General features: G+C 33.7%; 1 long non-coding RNA gene across 1 annotated transcript; it reads right to left on the bottom strand.

Moving 5' to 3' along the window:
- Positions 1–9,188: 9,188 nt before the first annotated feature.
- Positions 9,189–11,262, bottom strand: LOC134737761 (uncharacterized). Its single transcript, XR_010122977.1, has 2 exons — positions 10,098–11,262; positions 9,189–9,417 (listed from the first exon to the last, which is right to left on the bottom strand). It is a non-coding gene; the product is annotated as an uncharacterized LOC134737761 (long non-coding RNA).
- Between the last annotated feature and the right edge of the window lie 4,410 nt (positions 11,263–15,672).

The following is a 15,672-nucleotide window of genomic DNA, read 5'->3' as shown; positions in this document are numbered from 1 at the left end:
GAGATTCTGTCTCAAAAAAAAAAAAAAGAAAGAAAAAAAGCAGTGGATGAGGAATTCAGTCTGACACCAGCATGCTGAGCCACTGGAGAACAAGAGTGCTAGGAAATTGTTCCTGAGTAAGGAAAAAAATAGGTTTTTGGAATACTAAAAAACAGTTTCCTGGTTTAGTCTGTAGGCTTCTCTCTGCTTCATTCATAGTTGTCTTTCACAATAAAGTCAGAAATATCGCTTAAGTATTAATATTGGAAGACAGAATTCATGCTTGGCATATAAGCTCATCGTGCCACATGGGAATTCTATTGTTCAACAGGAGGGATACTTTGACTCTTGCCGCTTGGGAACGTGTTTAATCCTGAGGCATAACAAGACTACACCAGGGACAGGGTGCAGGGGAGAGGGAATGATAACTCTCCTAATCTGCACTATTGTAACATTTTTAAATTCACTAAATTGTATGTCCCTTGAGAATAAGGGACATTTCTTCTTTATTCATGAAGTCCCAACACTTTCTGCCTCAAAATAAAAGATACTCATAATGTTTATTGGATTAAATACTATAGATGACTTCCATATTTGTATTTTAGAATACTCTTTCATTACAAAGAAATGAAAGTTTTGGAGAATAATTAACTATTGAAAATCCAAACTAAGTAAAATATGTATCTCCTCAAGTTCTGAAAGCTACCACAATTTCATTTTAATATTTGTCAACCTTAAGCGCATTCTAAACTTGAATTTTATAAATAAGGAAACAAATGAAGAATTAAATCTGTTCAGAATTATTCACAGTAATAAGAACAATAAATGTTATTTTTTTCTGATAAAACTTTTTATAGAAAATAAACTATGCATCAGACATAGTTTTAAAATTAGACATTGGAAACATTTTACTCTTTCCATTTAACTAATCTGCACTGTAAAAATAACCAATTGGGAAACTTAAGTGACCTCTCTAGAGAAAAATATTTTCAAAGGAAGAGAACTCCTTACTGTGTTGTGGGCATGCAGAAATTGCTTAGATGGCATAGAAAGCAGTTTCTATTACTATCACTATAAATCATAGCATTTATTTCTTTTTAAAAAATTGGCTGATAGCAAATGATTTCAGTATATATGTATATATAATTGCCAATTTGACGTTAATTCTGAATTACACCATTTACAACCATGGATCACTTGCACCGCCTAGTGGTCATGTGTAAGTATTTCTTACTCAAGGGGTTGGCATACCTGAGATAATATTTTAAAGGTTTGAAGTACTTTGTTTTGAGTATATTATTTTAAACCAAATTCGAATAAAATATTCATTCCTATGTAAATATGGAGTATAACATAGGCACCCAAGTATATAAGGACATGTCTATATTGTACAATATATATATGTAAATAGATCTCAAAAAATTATGTGGTTCATATAAATGTCCATAAAATTTGTGTAAGCCTGAAGCGCATCTCTCAAGATTATCTCTTCTCTTTTCTATCACATGAAAAATTAAACAGAGGCTTTTCAGCTCTCAATAGCCATGATCTTAAGTGTGTTCTCAACCCTGACTCCATATTAGAACTGCAAGGGATATTAATAATAATAATACAATGTCTAGGTGTCAGCAAAGAGCATTAAATCAGAATTCTTGAGTATAGGTATGGGAACTTATAGTTTTATAGTTTTTATAGGTGACTCAAGATACACCCAATATTTCACACCTCTGATCTAAAGGGTGCACATAAGAATTCTTCAGTTGAAAGAGAACATACAAAATTAAGAGAAAAGATGAGTCCACGTTACCTGAAAGTGTGAGGATGGTGACATGTTGAATCACTCAGCTCTGCCTGGTTCTGCACGGGGCCTATTATGGTAGAATTACAAAAATAAGGACACTTGTTTCCTCTCCTAGAGATTTCAAAACTTTTTTTTTTTTTTTTTTTTGAGACGTTGTTGGCATACCTGAGATAACATTTTAAAGGTTTGAAGTACTTTGTCGCCCAGGCTGGAGTGCAGTGGCGCGATCTCGGCTCACTGCAAGCTCCGCCTCCCAGGTTCACGCCATTCTCCTACCTCAGCCTCCCAAGTAGCTGGGACTACAGGTGCCTGCCACCATGCCCAGCTAATTTTTTTTAATTTTTTTAGTGGAGACGGGGTTTCACCGTGTTAACCAGGATGGTCTCGATCTCCTGACCTCGTGATCTGCCTGCCTCGGCCTTCCAAAGTGCCGGGATTACAGGCGTGAGCCACCGCGCCTGGCCAAGATTTCAAAACTATTATACAAATGCACCAGATTCACTTATTATTTGATAAAATACATTATTGTGCAGCATACTGCCATTGTCCAAAATATATTTTGGAACTCACATTTGTGAACTGCTTTCTATGCTGGAATAGAGATTATATAGAAAAAGATGTGGAAGGATTATTTTTTCATGGAAAAATCACTACCAGATTTGCACAAGATCTGTTACCATATTTTAAGCCATCCCTAGGCATATGGACAGGTGTTTGTCTTTAAGATACTCAGGTAATTTGTCTATAGTTTGAAACATTGAAAAATAATCAGCATTAAAATCTTGGATGTTTAAAGTTGTTATATGAACTTTTAGGCCATGTAGGAAAGCCAAGCTTTTTAAATGAAAAAGCTAGTTTTACTACCAGTAGACACCTGAAAACATTCTTCAGTTCATATTAATAAGACTGAATGTAACTGAATGTCAGCAGATATGGTGATTTATAAAGTACTTCATACCCGGTGTATAATAAAATCCCTGGCACTGAGTCCTAATATTTGATGAAACATGATAGTGGCTTTATTGCCAATAGAAAACTTGATCTAGAACCTTCTGTCATTTTTATAGTGAACTAGTTTACCTGTTTCTAGCTGTACTCAGGTTTTCATCTTAAATTAAAGAAAAAAATTACACCATATGGATTTTAGCCAATTTCCTTTGTCAGCTATTTCATACATCTTCAAGGCAATAAAATAAATATTTTAGCAAATATATCAGAATTACATATGTCTAAATGAGTGTAAACTTTCTGAAAACAGATGCTTGAGGAAATTGACATTTACTTCCCTGATACTGCCGTTGTCCAAAATATATTTTGGAACTCACATTTGTGAACTGCTTTCTATGCTGGTAGTACATTTTCAAATATCTGTTTTATGAGAAAACTTTGTTTCTGATGGTGGATTTGAATTTTTTAAACAGCATTAGATGACATTTGCAGCCAAGACTAATGGGTAATTGTGTTAAGGCAGATGATGAGTAAAACAAAACAAAACAAAACAAAATAGAATAAGATGTGTGGGACTATAAAGTAAGCACGATGGGGGTGACGAATGTCACACTAAAGACTATTTTGAAACTCTCCTTAAACCACCAATGAAACATTTCCCAAATAATATCAGCGATATCAGCACTTTGGGGATATGCATAAAGTCTCACAAAATACCTGCTTTAAGGGTAGTAGATGTGCTGTCTTGGTATAGGTTTCTTTTATCAGGGTAATGTTTACTGAACTATTTATTAAATATTCATTAAGTTGAAATATTTATTGAATTGGAAAACAATTGTAATTAAAATGTTTTATTTACACTCAAAATTATATATGTATCATGAACATAGAGCTCAATTAATTAACACACAAATTAAACACACTCGTGTAACCAGATCAAGAAAAAGAACATTGTCAAGTTTGTAGAGTATTTAAAACAAGCTCAATGCTTTGTATTCACACATTTATTTAAAATAATGTTGTAAAAGAACAGCATCATCCAGCCACAAAACCTAGGAAGAAATTTAATTTCAACTTAGAAAGCAGGCTCATAGTTCATTTTAATCTATTAAAAATTAAAATGTTTTAATATGATAAAACACATAATGTGGTGCTTTTAACTAAACATGCTTTATAAGTACCTTGATAATTTTATAAGAAGAAAATTGACAGAAGTAAAACAAATTTTGATAAGATTTCTAATATTTATTCATCATTTTAAAATGTAAAATTTGAACATCAAATAAAAATTTCCTAGTAATTTTGATAACTTTAAATGTATATTTCTATTCATGTTGACGTTAAAAAAAAAAAAAAAGTTCCCCAGACTTTACTCTCAAATGTGAATGTGCATTCTACCAGCCTGGATGCTATTGTCAAAATGCAGATCTTTGTTCGATCTTTCTAGGTTGGGGCCCAGGAGTCTGCGTTTCTGACAAGTTCCCATCTGGTGCTGATGTTGCTAGTTCTTGTGCCACACTTTCAGTAGCAAGGGTGTAGACTTCAACTTGGATATATTTAATAGATATCATCACGTAATATTTTGTCGTCTTTCTAGCTCTTTCCCAGTCTCTGGACATGTCATTTATTTTTGACCTTTTCTTTTCTTCCCTGTTTTTGGTTTGTAAAAAAAAAGCAAAAAAGACTCCTATTACTATGAATTGTCTGACTTCATATTCTCAGTGCTGGAAATTCCCTCAAAAACCTCTCCCTTCCCCTTGCCTTGGCACATTCCCCTCCCACTCCCCACACCTGCAGCTTCCTGTAAGCACTTTGATTTTCAGAGGTTAGTTTCTACCTCCATCTAAGGTTCACCGTAATTCTTCAGTGTGGTTCTGTGTAGTAAAATGAAACTGTAATATCAATGTCCTGGACCCATGAAGGCCAGAAAGCTCAATGATCCAACAGTTTAAAAAATCAATTCTGCTTAAAAACCAACAAAACCCAGAAATATCTAAAGCAGCTGGGCTGTAATACTACAATTCATCAGCTGGTACCACTATCTGATAAATTTTGTACAATCCTGAAATATTACTTGTTTTTATGTTTTGATTAATGCAAACAATTAGTTCCTTTATATCAATTCTGCAAGACTGAGGTGCAATAATTTCAAGAATGAAAACAACAGTTGGCGATTTCCAGTATGAAAAAAGGGTCTATGATGCTAACTTTAAAGGTTATAAGACAAAAACAGAACATAAAATAATAAATTTAATTATGACTGGATAAAGCATAAATAACTTTAGATAATGGCTGATTTTCAAATAATATAAGAATTTATCCCATATAGACTTTTAATTCAATGACTTTGTAAATAAAGGCAATAAGAGATCAATAAAGTTTAAACAAAGGCACAAAATCTCCAGAATTTTTTAATGTCAACTTTGTATAATGAAAGAAAGAAAAAGAAAAACCTATCAGTAAGATGAATATATGAAATTATGTCTTATTCGGCAATTTGCTGGTAATGGAATTTTCTGACCTGAAAATCTCATAATTATTAACAATCTATGATGAATCCATCTATATTCAACTCATTGAGATGTATAAATAATAATCAGAAAAATCAGTCAATTCTGAGCCTTTCCAAGACAAATGTATATATATTTTACAAGATACGTCTATGAATTATTTCAATTTATCTGTTCCATAATCTGATCTAAATTTTTAATTCTCTTTGCAGTTATGAAACAGTAGTGACAAATGAACATATCAAAAACAATTAAATATATCTATCTGCATTTCTGATTCATTCAGATCATGGTCTAATGAGCCCTGGGGTGAGAATTGAAAACTTGGAATCTAATTTTGGCCCCAGCACTAATTAGCTTGTGATCTTGAACAGGTCAACTAAATTCTCTGACTTCTAGTATCTGATATTGGAACAGATCTTTGGTGCTAGACAGGAAGATTGTAAGAATCCCAGGAGTAAGCTCAGAATCAAGTCTCATTCTGACCTTAAACCCAGCTTCTAAAACTTAGCTTCTTGACACTTAAGACCAGATATTTTGTCCCCACTCCTGGTCGAGGATGCTGGTCTCTGCCTTGCTGCCCATACTTCTGCTTTGTTTCTCATCCGGGATTGTAGTTGCTCTAGGACTAAGATGCAGACTTAGTCTTCTAATATTTGCTTAATACTTGAGATTTTCTTCAAAGCCCCAATGTCCGTAGCTACCTTCTTCCCTTTGACTCTTACACTGCATAGATTTCTGGCTAGTGTTTCTTGCCAAAACCCTCTTGCTTCTGAGATTTTCCTATTTACCTGGTCTCCACTTGCTGCTGAATCTCTCCTCATCATATAGCCAGTGCTTTGTAGGGTCTCCACGTCCCACCCTAGCCTTTGAGAACCATGCAGTTGTTGAAATAACATTGACTTCAAATATCAGGGTCTACGCATGGGATGATGGTCTGCGGGTATAAAACTGAAAATGTTGTTGCAACAAGGCAAACAGGTCAGATGGGGGGAAAAGTGATGAAGTGTTGCATCACTTCAACAGAATGTTTTCTTGACCAAATATAATTGTCATGAAAATTAGCAGATTCAGAGAACAAATACAGCTTAGACAACTGCTTGCTAATATCAGTTCTAAAAGCATGGTGAAAGTTTATTTCCCATAGGTCATTCAAAGACATGTGCTTCTAAGTTAAGTGCCAGTATCTGTAACCAATATCTGTTCTAGGAGCTCTCATTTAAACAAGTGAAAATACATCAAAAGAACTGAAACAAATCAGCAGTGACCATTCAGGATTTATTTGTATTAATCAACTTACACAAAACACTTTTTTTCTTGATCTCTACCGTTTACTGCACCTATATCTTAAAAAACCATAAGCCGTATACAACAAATACAATAGATAGGAATGTGTATAGCAAGCCAATATTAAAACATCAGGATTGCTTCACATCTGATACCTCTTATTGCAGCAAACCCTGCATCTTCAGTCACTCACGGGTCATTTCTGATTGATTATTTTTAAAGTATGTATCTGATTTTTTTAATCATTTGTATATTTTTAACAATAGATCCTTAGAAATATAAACTTGTCTGTGTCTAAAAATATGGGTTCCTGGGTCTACAGAGTTAGAATATCCAAGCATGAATGAGAATTTGCATTAACAAACTAACCAAGTCATTCTGTTCTTATCTTTCACAGAGGTCACTGTAGAACAACTGTTGTTTTCATTTAGCCCCTCTTCCTAAAATGTTAGGAAAGCAAAACACTGGTGAACAGTGTTTGAGAAAAATGTAGACTAAATTTAAATACCTGTAAGCAGAGTATACCAACCTCTCATCTCAATTCCCACACCAACTTAGCAACTGCAGAGGTTACTTACATGCCTGGCTGCAGAGGCCCTGGAATTTGTTACTGTTGACCTCAGTTATTGGGGGAAAATTATCATTACCTGTTGTAGAAAGATGCTAAGCAAATAAGGCAGACAAGGTACTGTGCTGACTTATATTATTTAATTAAAGTAAGCTTTCTTTTCTTTATGTTCTGGAGATCTCCAAAAGTTGGAAAGGCCACTGGTCAATGTTGTTTAAGAATAAGGATCATCTTTCAATTAAAATGTTTTCAATTATAGATAGACTGAGCTACATTGGCACAATGGTTTTAAGATAAAAGTAATACACTTTTAAACACTAATCCATGAGATCTGAAAATAAATAAGATCACTCTCAAATTCTAGGCACTATTTTAGCATGTCAAACTTAAGTATGTTTATTGAGTTTTGAATATTCAATAAACATTTTTTAATATCTACTATTTTTAGAGATTCAATAACCAAATAGTGTGGCAAAACAAATTCAAATGAAAAATGCATAGCTATTTTTAATTTCTCTTGGGTTATTGGGAGCGTATATAAATATACAATATATGTGTGTGTACATGTGTGTATAAATAGATGTTTCACTTTTAAATGACTATTGATTTTCACCTAACAAATATTTCTCCAATTATATATTTTTAATGATGTCTTGATGCATATCTGTATATTCTATGCAATATGTATAAATAGGAGCCTTACAAAAATAATGATATTTTAAAGTATAAATGTCCAAAAAGAATAGGCTGTGAGTACTAAACAATGCTCTCTCAAAGGAGAGTCTTTTGTCTATTTATTTGTTTGTTTGTTTTTTGAAACGGTGTTTTGCTCTTGTTGCCCAGGCTGGAGTGCAGTGGTGCGATTTCAGCTCACTGCAACCTCTGCCTCCCAGGTTCAAGAGATTCTCCTGCCTCAGCCTCCTGAGTAGCTGGGATTACAGGCATGAGCCACCATGCCTGGCTAATTTTTGTATTTTTAGTAGAGACGGGGTTTCACTATGTTGGTCAGGCTGGTCTCGAACTTCTGACCTAGAGATCCACCCACCTCAGCCTCCCAAAGTGCTGGGGTGACAGGCGTGAGCCACCGCGCCCAGCCTCAAAGGAGAGTTTTACCTTTGAACATTCACTTATTTTGCAGGCTTAGTATTTTTTTTAAGTCAAATTAAAGTTAAAGTTAACCGAATGCTATTACATAAAGTCATATAAAAATAGAGCCAACAACTAACCAATAGTTTTTAATTGTCTTTTTTATTCTATTTTAAAATATGTAATTATTCTTAAATCAAAACTAAAATCCTGGCAACTAATATTGTTCTGTTATAAAAATAAGCCTTCATACTTGTTCCTGATTTCCAAATATGTAGAGTAAGAAATCCACCTCGGTTTTGTACCTATGTGAGAACTTGGTGTTTACATCTGTTTCTTTCATTTATTGACAACATGCATACTAGGAACAAACTGCCTCTCTTCTTTATCTGGATAGTTCATTCTAATCTGTGTAATAAATACGACCATTTTGTGTCATTTCATAATATTCTGAAACAATCTCCATTTTTCTAGTGTGAGTTATTTCTGGCTGTCCTTGTGTCAATAAGGCACATGATGGTTTGGTTTTAGAAAAACTAAACTTTCCAGTTTGATAACTATAGAAAAGTTTAAAATGGAGTTATCTCAGGAGAAGGAATTACTTGTGCATTTTTGCAGCTTATTAACCTTAAGTGTGAATGAATTTGATATTCTGCCTTTAATATTATGGCACTTACTCTTGAATTCTCAACACGGCTTTGGCAACACCCCAAGTCCCAGTGCAAAGGGTATTACACGTTTATCTGTTCCGATTTTAGGTTGAGCAACAAGACTGCTTTTGTTCAAAGAATAACTAACAGATGAGTAATGAAGTCACTTACCCAAAACCAAATTCCATTGTCAATAACAGGAGATTTGGATTGTACAGTTTCATCTGACAACTATGTCGGAATTCAGCTTTTTTAGCAGAAGTCAGAAAGCAACTGTTCTTTCAACCAAACTATTTTTTCTCAAGAATACACCAGCAATCTCTGAAGCATTTTCATTTGACCACTTTTTTCAGAAGGGGCTCGTAAGCTTGTGTTATACTAAAGCGTAGCTCCTCAAGCAAATTGGTGTTTTCCCTTTTTGTTATCAGTAGAGGACTTTCGTTGTTGCTTTTTTCCTTCAGTAGAGTTTTTGAAATCCGCAGGGGCTTTTCTGTTTTTCTTTTGTTTTGCTCTTTTTTGCTTTTTTTTAAAGAAAGTTTTTAAATGTTCATTTAGTAATGGAGTCAAAGTGGAACCATGAAGGCAATTCTTAAAAAAAAAAAAATTGTCCAAAATTAAAATTCCTGTTACCTTAACTGAAAATAAAAAATTTTACCATTAAGTCATGAGACAAATGCCATTAGGATACATCAGCTATCAAAGTGCAGAAATCAAGTCTCCATGAGAAATAAACCTCAATGGAGGTTTGCTGCTGGGTATGTAATAATAAATTTATTTATATTATATTTTTATTTCTCATGAAAATGCCTACTGCTTAGATAGGGGTACATTGATACTAATTTCTGTGTAGCACTCTTGGTGGGTTCCTCCGAATTCAGCAGACTTAGCACTTCTCCTCAATATAGGAATACATTTTAAGATAAAATAGATTAAAATATTTTCAATTTTTCTTCTCTCACGGAGACATCTACAATGCTGCCCATGTAGGACAGCTGGTTAGGAATACATGTTTACTAGACTTATATTTGTACAATTCTCAACTTCATTTGTTACAGTAAATTAACATTGCCCCAGCCAAAAAACTATTTTCTCTTTGTTATGATTTTTCTGTACTTTTTAAACAGATTTCTCTGCCTAATTTTATACACGTTTTCTGTTGCCTTCCTGGTCCTTTTTCTCTTTTTTTTTCCCCAGAAATCATTCTTTCTAATAAATTTCGACTTTCACATAATTATGCTGATTTGGGGTATCATGTTTCTACAAGGTACCTTTCTCCTGAACTCCAGCATCCACGACAGCCTGCTGTCTTCTCTCCACGGTATTCTGAACCAGCCACCAGCCTTGGTCTCTGATAAACAAAACTGAGGCTTAAACTGCCTTTTGTTTCACTTGTGCTCTTTTTAGCCTAATTCCTTATAGTCCATATTCTAATATTATTTCTCAATTTTAAACCTTTTCCTATAATCCAGAGTCAAAGTATTATTTCCAGTTTCTAACTATAAAGTAACTCTAATTGCTTTTTTGCATACGCAGTAATTAGGAAGTGTTTAGAACATGGTGTTTTAGCACATATGATGAAAATTTAAAAACAATCTTGACTTAGATCTAGAATGTTTTCCAAGACAAGCATAACAGAATAGTCACTAATAAATTTATGATAAGAGTCAGAAATGGTAGATCAATATATGAGTAAGAACATATGCCTTTCCTTTTTTCCTATAACCACGGCACAGTTAATGTAATAGTTTTTCAGTATTCTTTGAACCCTCAGGTAATGACTGTAGCTAAAGACACAACATTAGGTCATCCAATTATCTGATTTTTTGTTATATGTTCTACATGTTTATATTTTAAGATTCTTTCACTATGATGGCAGAAAATCAAGACTTGGAGGAGGCTGTTATATAAACTTTCTCTAACATTCATTACATTTATCTAAGGACTCTATCAGATACTTTCAGTGTGGTCTCTCCTAAGTTCATTGAAATTCAAAATAATTAATTGAAGTAAAGCCCTGTATTTGTGCATGCACTCTGAGCAATTAAGTGGAGTGAAACACATGTATTGCTAATCTTGCATGCTGTGATTAAGATAGAAATGAAGACGTCCGTCAAACGAGATTACTTCTTCATCAACAAGGCTCAGAAATATTTCTACAGCTGTTTAGATCATTTTAATTGTATCAGAACCTCTCACAGCATGGTTTAAGTGAGGCACTATTTCCCCCCATTAAAAAAGAGAATATGAAGATATAAGACTATACTAATCTGCATGTGAAAGAAATCACAATGCATTTAAAGGTTTCTTCACAAATAAAATTAGATTAGCTAAAGAAACAAAAGGCATTTGTGTGTTTATGATCTATTTTCATACTTAACTGCACAAACACAGAGCTGAGAGGACCAGCTGGGTCCCAGATTTCATTATCAAATATTCCCGGATGATTCCCTCTGGCCACTCTAACTCCTTTATTTGAAAAAAGAACAGGGAATGGTACTACCTTCCCTATGTAAAAGTAAATCTAATTGATGACTCACACACAAAAAAAACCATGATACTTGTTACCATTTCCTCAAGTTCCATTCCTCCTTCCAATAGGAACATAGTTTTTTTAAAACAACTAATTATTCCAAAAAGAAAAGAACTCACTTATTCTACCAATTTTTTGTTAGTTACTCAGAATTATTCCTAGTAATATAAACTTGGATTTTGAGTCCCTCAATGGGACTGAAGAATAAGACCAAATGTTATCTCAGAATAATGAATGATTTGACTCAAAGTGATTTCTTAAAAGCCAAAGTTACCATTTCAGGAAATTCTTTCTTTTGTGGTTCAGTGAGCTATGAAAGAGGTGAACTGAACAGAATGAGAATAAATCAAGATTGGACTTTTCATAGGTATAGCGCCCTTTCTTTGGCTATCTCAAAATACTACAAGTAGTACCACTGTCATATCTCTCATATAATTAATATACTGAGTTTCATCTTAAAAACCAAGTGCAAAACCATGAACTTGAGTGATTTGAGACAGAAATATATGTATTTGTATTCATAAAAGCTTGAACCAGCAAAAATGCCTTTCTATCTAATTATATTACTTTAGCAATTAGTTGTGAAAAGAAGTAGTTTTAATTAACTTTTTTTTTTCACTGTTGTATATTTTAGGATTTCAATTCATTTTAATAGATCTTCAAATTAAACATAAAAGAAACTCTCAGACTTTAGGAACCTATAACCTATAGGTCAGAGTGGTTCAACTGAAAAAGCAAAGAGAAACATGCAGACCCATGGTGACAAATGGCTGAACCCTACACTTTACTGAAATTGGACAAGCAAATGTTTATATCACTAAAAAAAAAAAAGAAAAAGAAAAGGAAAAAAGAAAAAACCTGGAAAAAGTGTTAAGTCGTGATATTGAAAATGACATGTTCTTATAAACAGAATTCAAATATTAAAAATAATATTTTTATGCTTTACAACTTCAATTACAATCGCTAAACCAAATGGCAGTGTTAATAACAAATACACTGAAAAAATATATGTTAAGGTAGGAAAAACAAAAAAACAGGAAATTGGAATGTCCTATAATAACTAAAAATACTGTTGTTAAAATGCACTTATTGACGTAGAATAATGTTTACGTTATGCTAAATTTTTAAAGTATGTTATAACAGTTTTTATATTGTATAATGTAACATAATACATAAATAACATACTACATATAATAATATTTAAATAGGTAATATCATCTATTATTCTATAAACTACATATTCCAGAAGAATATACGATAAAATTTTGTGGTAAGGATGTATTTATGACTTTGAATCATTTCTATCTGCTAATTTTCTTCAATAAACATATGTTAGTTATGTAAAAACACTTTTCCATTTAATTCTAGAGCCCTTAGGTTCACTCTAGCAGTTAGTTAACAATATGTGACTCAGTCTCCTCTGTCTTTCCAGTGAAATATTTTCCAATGAAACATTAATTGAAACAAAACAGTATAATTTCTCATCAGCAAAGAAAATAAAGCAGCTCCATCAGCTAACAGCAGGAATTACTTGAAGGAATTACTCCTAAGTACAGTATGAATGAAATCAATTGAGAAATTATGAGGATCAGCCAATCATAAGAAGATTTCTCCCTCCACATTCATTACCCCCTGCCTCCAAACACACCTACAACAGAGATGCAGAGCCTCAGACCAGAAAAACCTAAATACTATATTATTCACAAATTGCCTGCTAAGATTGTCAGAATCATCTCCTATTCTTGCATCAGGTCTTCTTCTTTTGTAAGTATTTGGCAGGCTGTGCTCACAGTGACCCGACAGGGCCAGACACACAAGAGGAACAGCAGGGAAAAGTAGGAAAGAAACAGGAAGAATACCTGGAGAGTAAGAAGAGGGAATATCAACAATGAATTAAAGAGAAATCCAGGCCAATCAGAGCACTGTCCCTGCTCCTTGGGGGCAGAAGAAAGAGCGGAAGCTGTTTTCCCTTGGGAAGGGAAAGGAGCATAGAATTTTCCTCTCCTGCCCAGTACTCTTCATTATTCTTAAAGCAAACCCAATGAGGTAGAAATAATTGTGTCTCTTTCACAGGGAGATCAACAAAGCTCAGAAAGATAAATACTTGGCCCCAAATCACATAAAGGAGATCTTAAAATTCTGAAGCCTCATAATCAAACTTAGCACTCCAAATAATAAAGTCAGTGTTTTTAATTACAAATGCCAAAGATGAAATTAATCCAATGGCAGCAGCCATAACCAATATAAATTGAAAGAATATGTGCTTTTATTCCGTCTGTTTTCAAACTAGCAATTTCTTTATTTAACTAGTGGTTCTGATGTCTTTTAAACTATTAAAAGTAACACAAGTACGGTGATTATTATTTTTTATAGTCTCAATCATTTTTGAAGGCTTATGATTTATAATGATGTTATGATTTATTAGTAAGACAAAAGATAAGTAAATAAATAAAGCCAATAACTTTCTGGATGTGCCTCATCACCATGATCTACCATTGTTTTCATAATAAGTTGATGGTGGGATTTGATTTGTCCCTACCTTATAGTTTTTTAATGATTTAGGAAGACAAATAATACCTCTAACCACATAAACTTCTCATATCCTGTTTTGCATACAATGTGAACTTCAAAGTATTTTTAACAGAAATTTAATTAGTCCTGGGTAGATCAGAGATAATGGTTGTGGGATCCTTTTTATTTGCATGACTTTTAAATTCCTCCTGAAATTTCTACTATACATGGTAATTCTACTTAAACTACTTTTGATAGAAAAATCAGTGCTGTCAACCAAGGACAACATCCTTTCAATTCATACCAAATAGAGATTTAAGTACTGCTAAATCCACTGCCAGCTAAGGACAATCATAGATAAGGCAAGGTTGATTTGAATCTCTTTCCACTAACTAATGGAGAGCATTTTTATTTTAAACAGGATAATCTTTGGCTGATAATCTAATATGCAAACTTAGTGTGTAATTTATGCAATTATGTCATTATTAAAGTGTAGCATCCTATATCTTCAGAGATTACTAAATATGCCCCCTCATCTAGCAATCAGAGACGTGTAAAAAAGATGAAATTCTTTTCTATGAGATAGGTAGAAAAGTCAGTTAGCCTATGTTTTTCATCAAATAGCCTTTGATTTGATGCTTAATATTAATTGTTTTTAACTGTGTGAATGTTATGTTATTTAGTGTGTCTAAACCACAAATGGCTCCTGGAAAGACCTCATACCATTAACAATGAGATTAGCAGAGGAAAATTCAAAAACACTCATGGGGATTGTTTGTACTGTTTTTTGTTGGGTATGTTTTTGCTCTGTGGGATAGAAGACAGTTTAAAACAGCACTGCATGAAAAAAGAAGCGACTGACCGCAGGTTGCAAGTATGCTTCAGTGAAGCAGAAGTTTCTACAGCTCCGTCTCAGCAAAGGGGAGGTTTCTAACGGTCCCCTGCTGACTTCAAATGTGTTCACAGCCTGCACGCAGCAGCCACAGTGGAAACTTACCGGTGTGATAATAATCACTTAGAGTGAGACTGTGGTGCAGACCCTCTTCCCCCAACCAGAAATCCCCTGAGTAAAAGCTTTATCCCCTGGGGAGACACAGAGATGTAAAGACTTGAAAACAGGTGTACCTTTCCCTGACATTCAGAAAAATTGGGTATGAACAGCTTTTCACTCTTCATATCCTCAGAGTCCCAAAATTAGCCCAAGCGCAGTGTTTTCTAATCTTTAGGCATCTAAGAAATGCCTTAAAACATTTGTTGGGACCATTTTTCACATGTAAAAAGGCACAATTTTTGTTAAAAGAAAAATAAGCCTCTGATGAGAGAGACAGAGAGAGAGAGAGTGTGTGTGTTTGTGTGTGTGTGTGTGTGTGTGTGTGTGTGTGTGCATATGCATGTGTGTTTTTCTATATAAATACAGTCCTGGAGTGACACACAGTATATGTCTCTGTAACATGAGGTACAGGATAGAAAACAACTATTCCTTTTATTTTTCATATTTCTGCATTGCTTGCCTTTGTTACAATTACTGTTTGGTAGGTTTATAATTATTTTTAAAACTTGCTTTCACAGTTATTTTGAACCATCTCCTTGGATGAAGGTGAACCACGTACTTTTTCTAAAAAAGCGAACTTAACCTTTTGCAAAAGGTGTGGTATAAGTAAATACACATAACAAACTGTTGTGCAAGGATCAACATCTTATGATTCATTAAATTCATGAAGGTGATTTTTAATTTGATTCCACTTTTTTTTTATTATTTACAGATTACAGAGTGCTTTGCCCACTCCTGACCATATGTTAGG

Source organism: Pongo pygmaeus, chromosome 11, assembly GCF_028885625.2.
Source record: "Pongo pygmaeus isolate AG05252 chromosome 11, NHGRI_mPonPyg2-v2.0_pri, whole genome shotgun sequence".
Lineage (NCBI taxonomy): Eukaryota > Metazoa > Chordata > Mammalia > Primates > Hominidae > Pongo > Pongo pygmaeus.
This window is presented reverse-complemented; position numbering and strand designations above follow the sequence as displayed.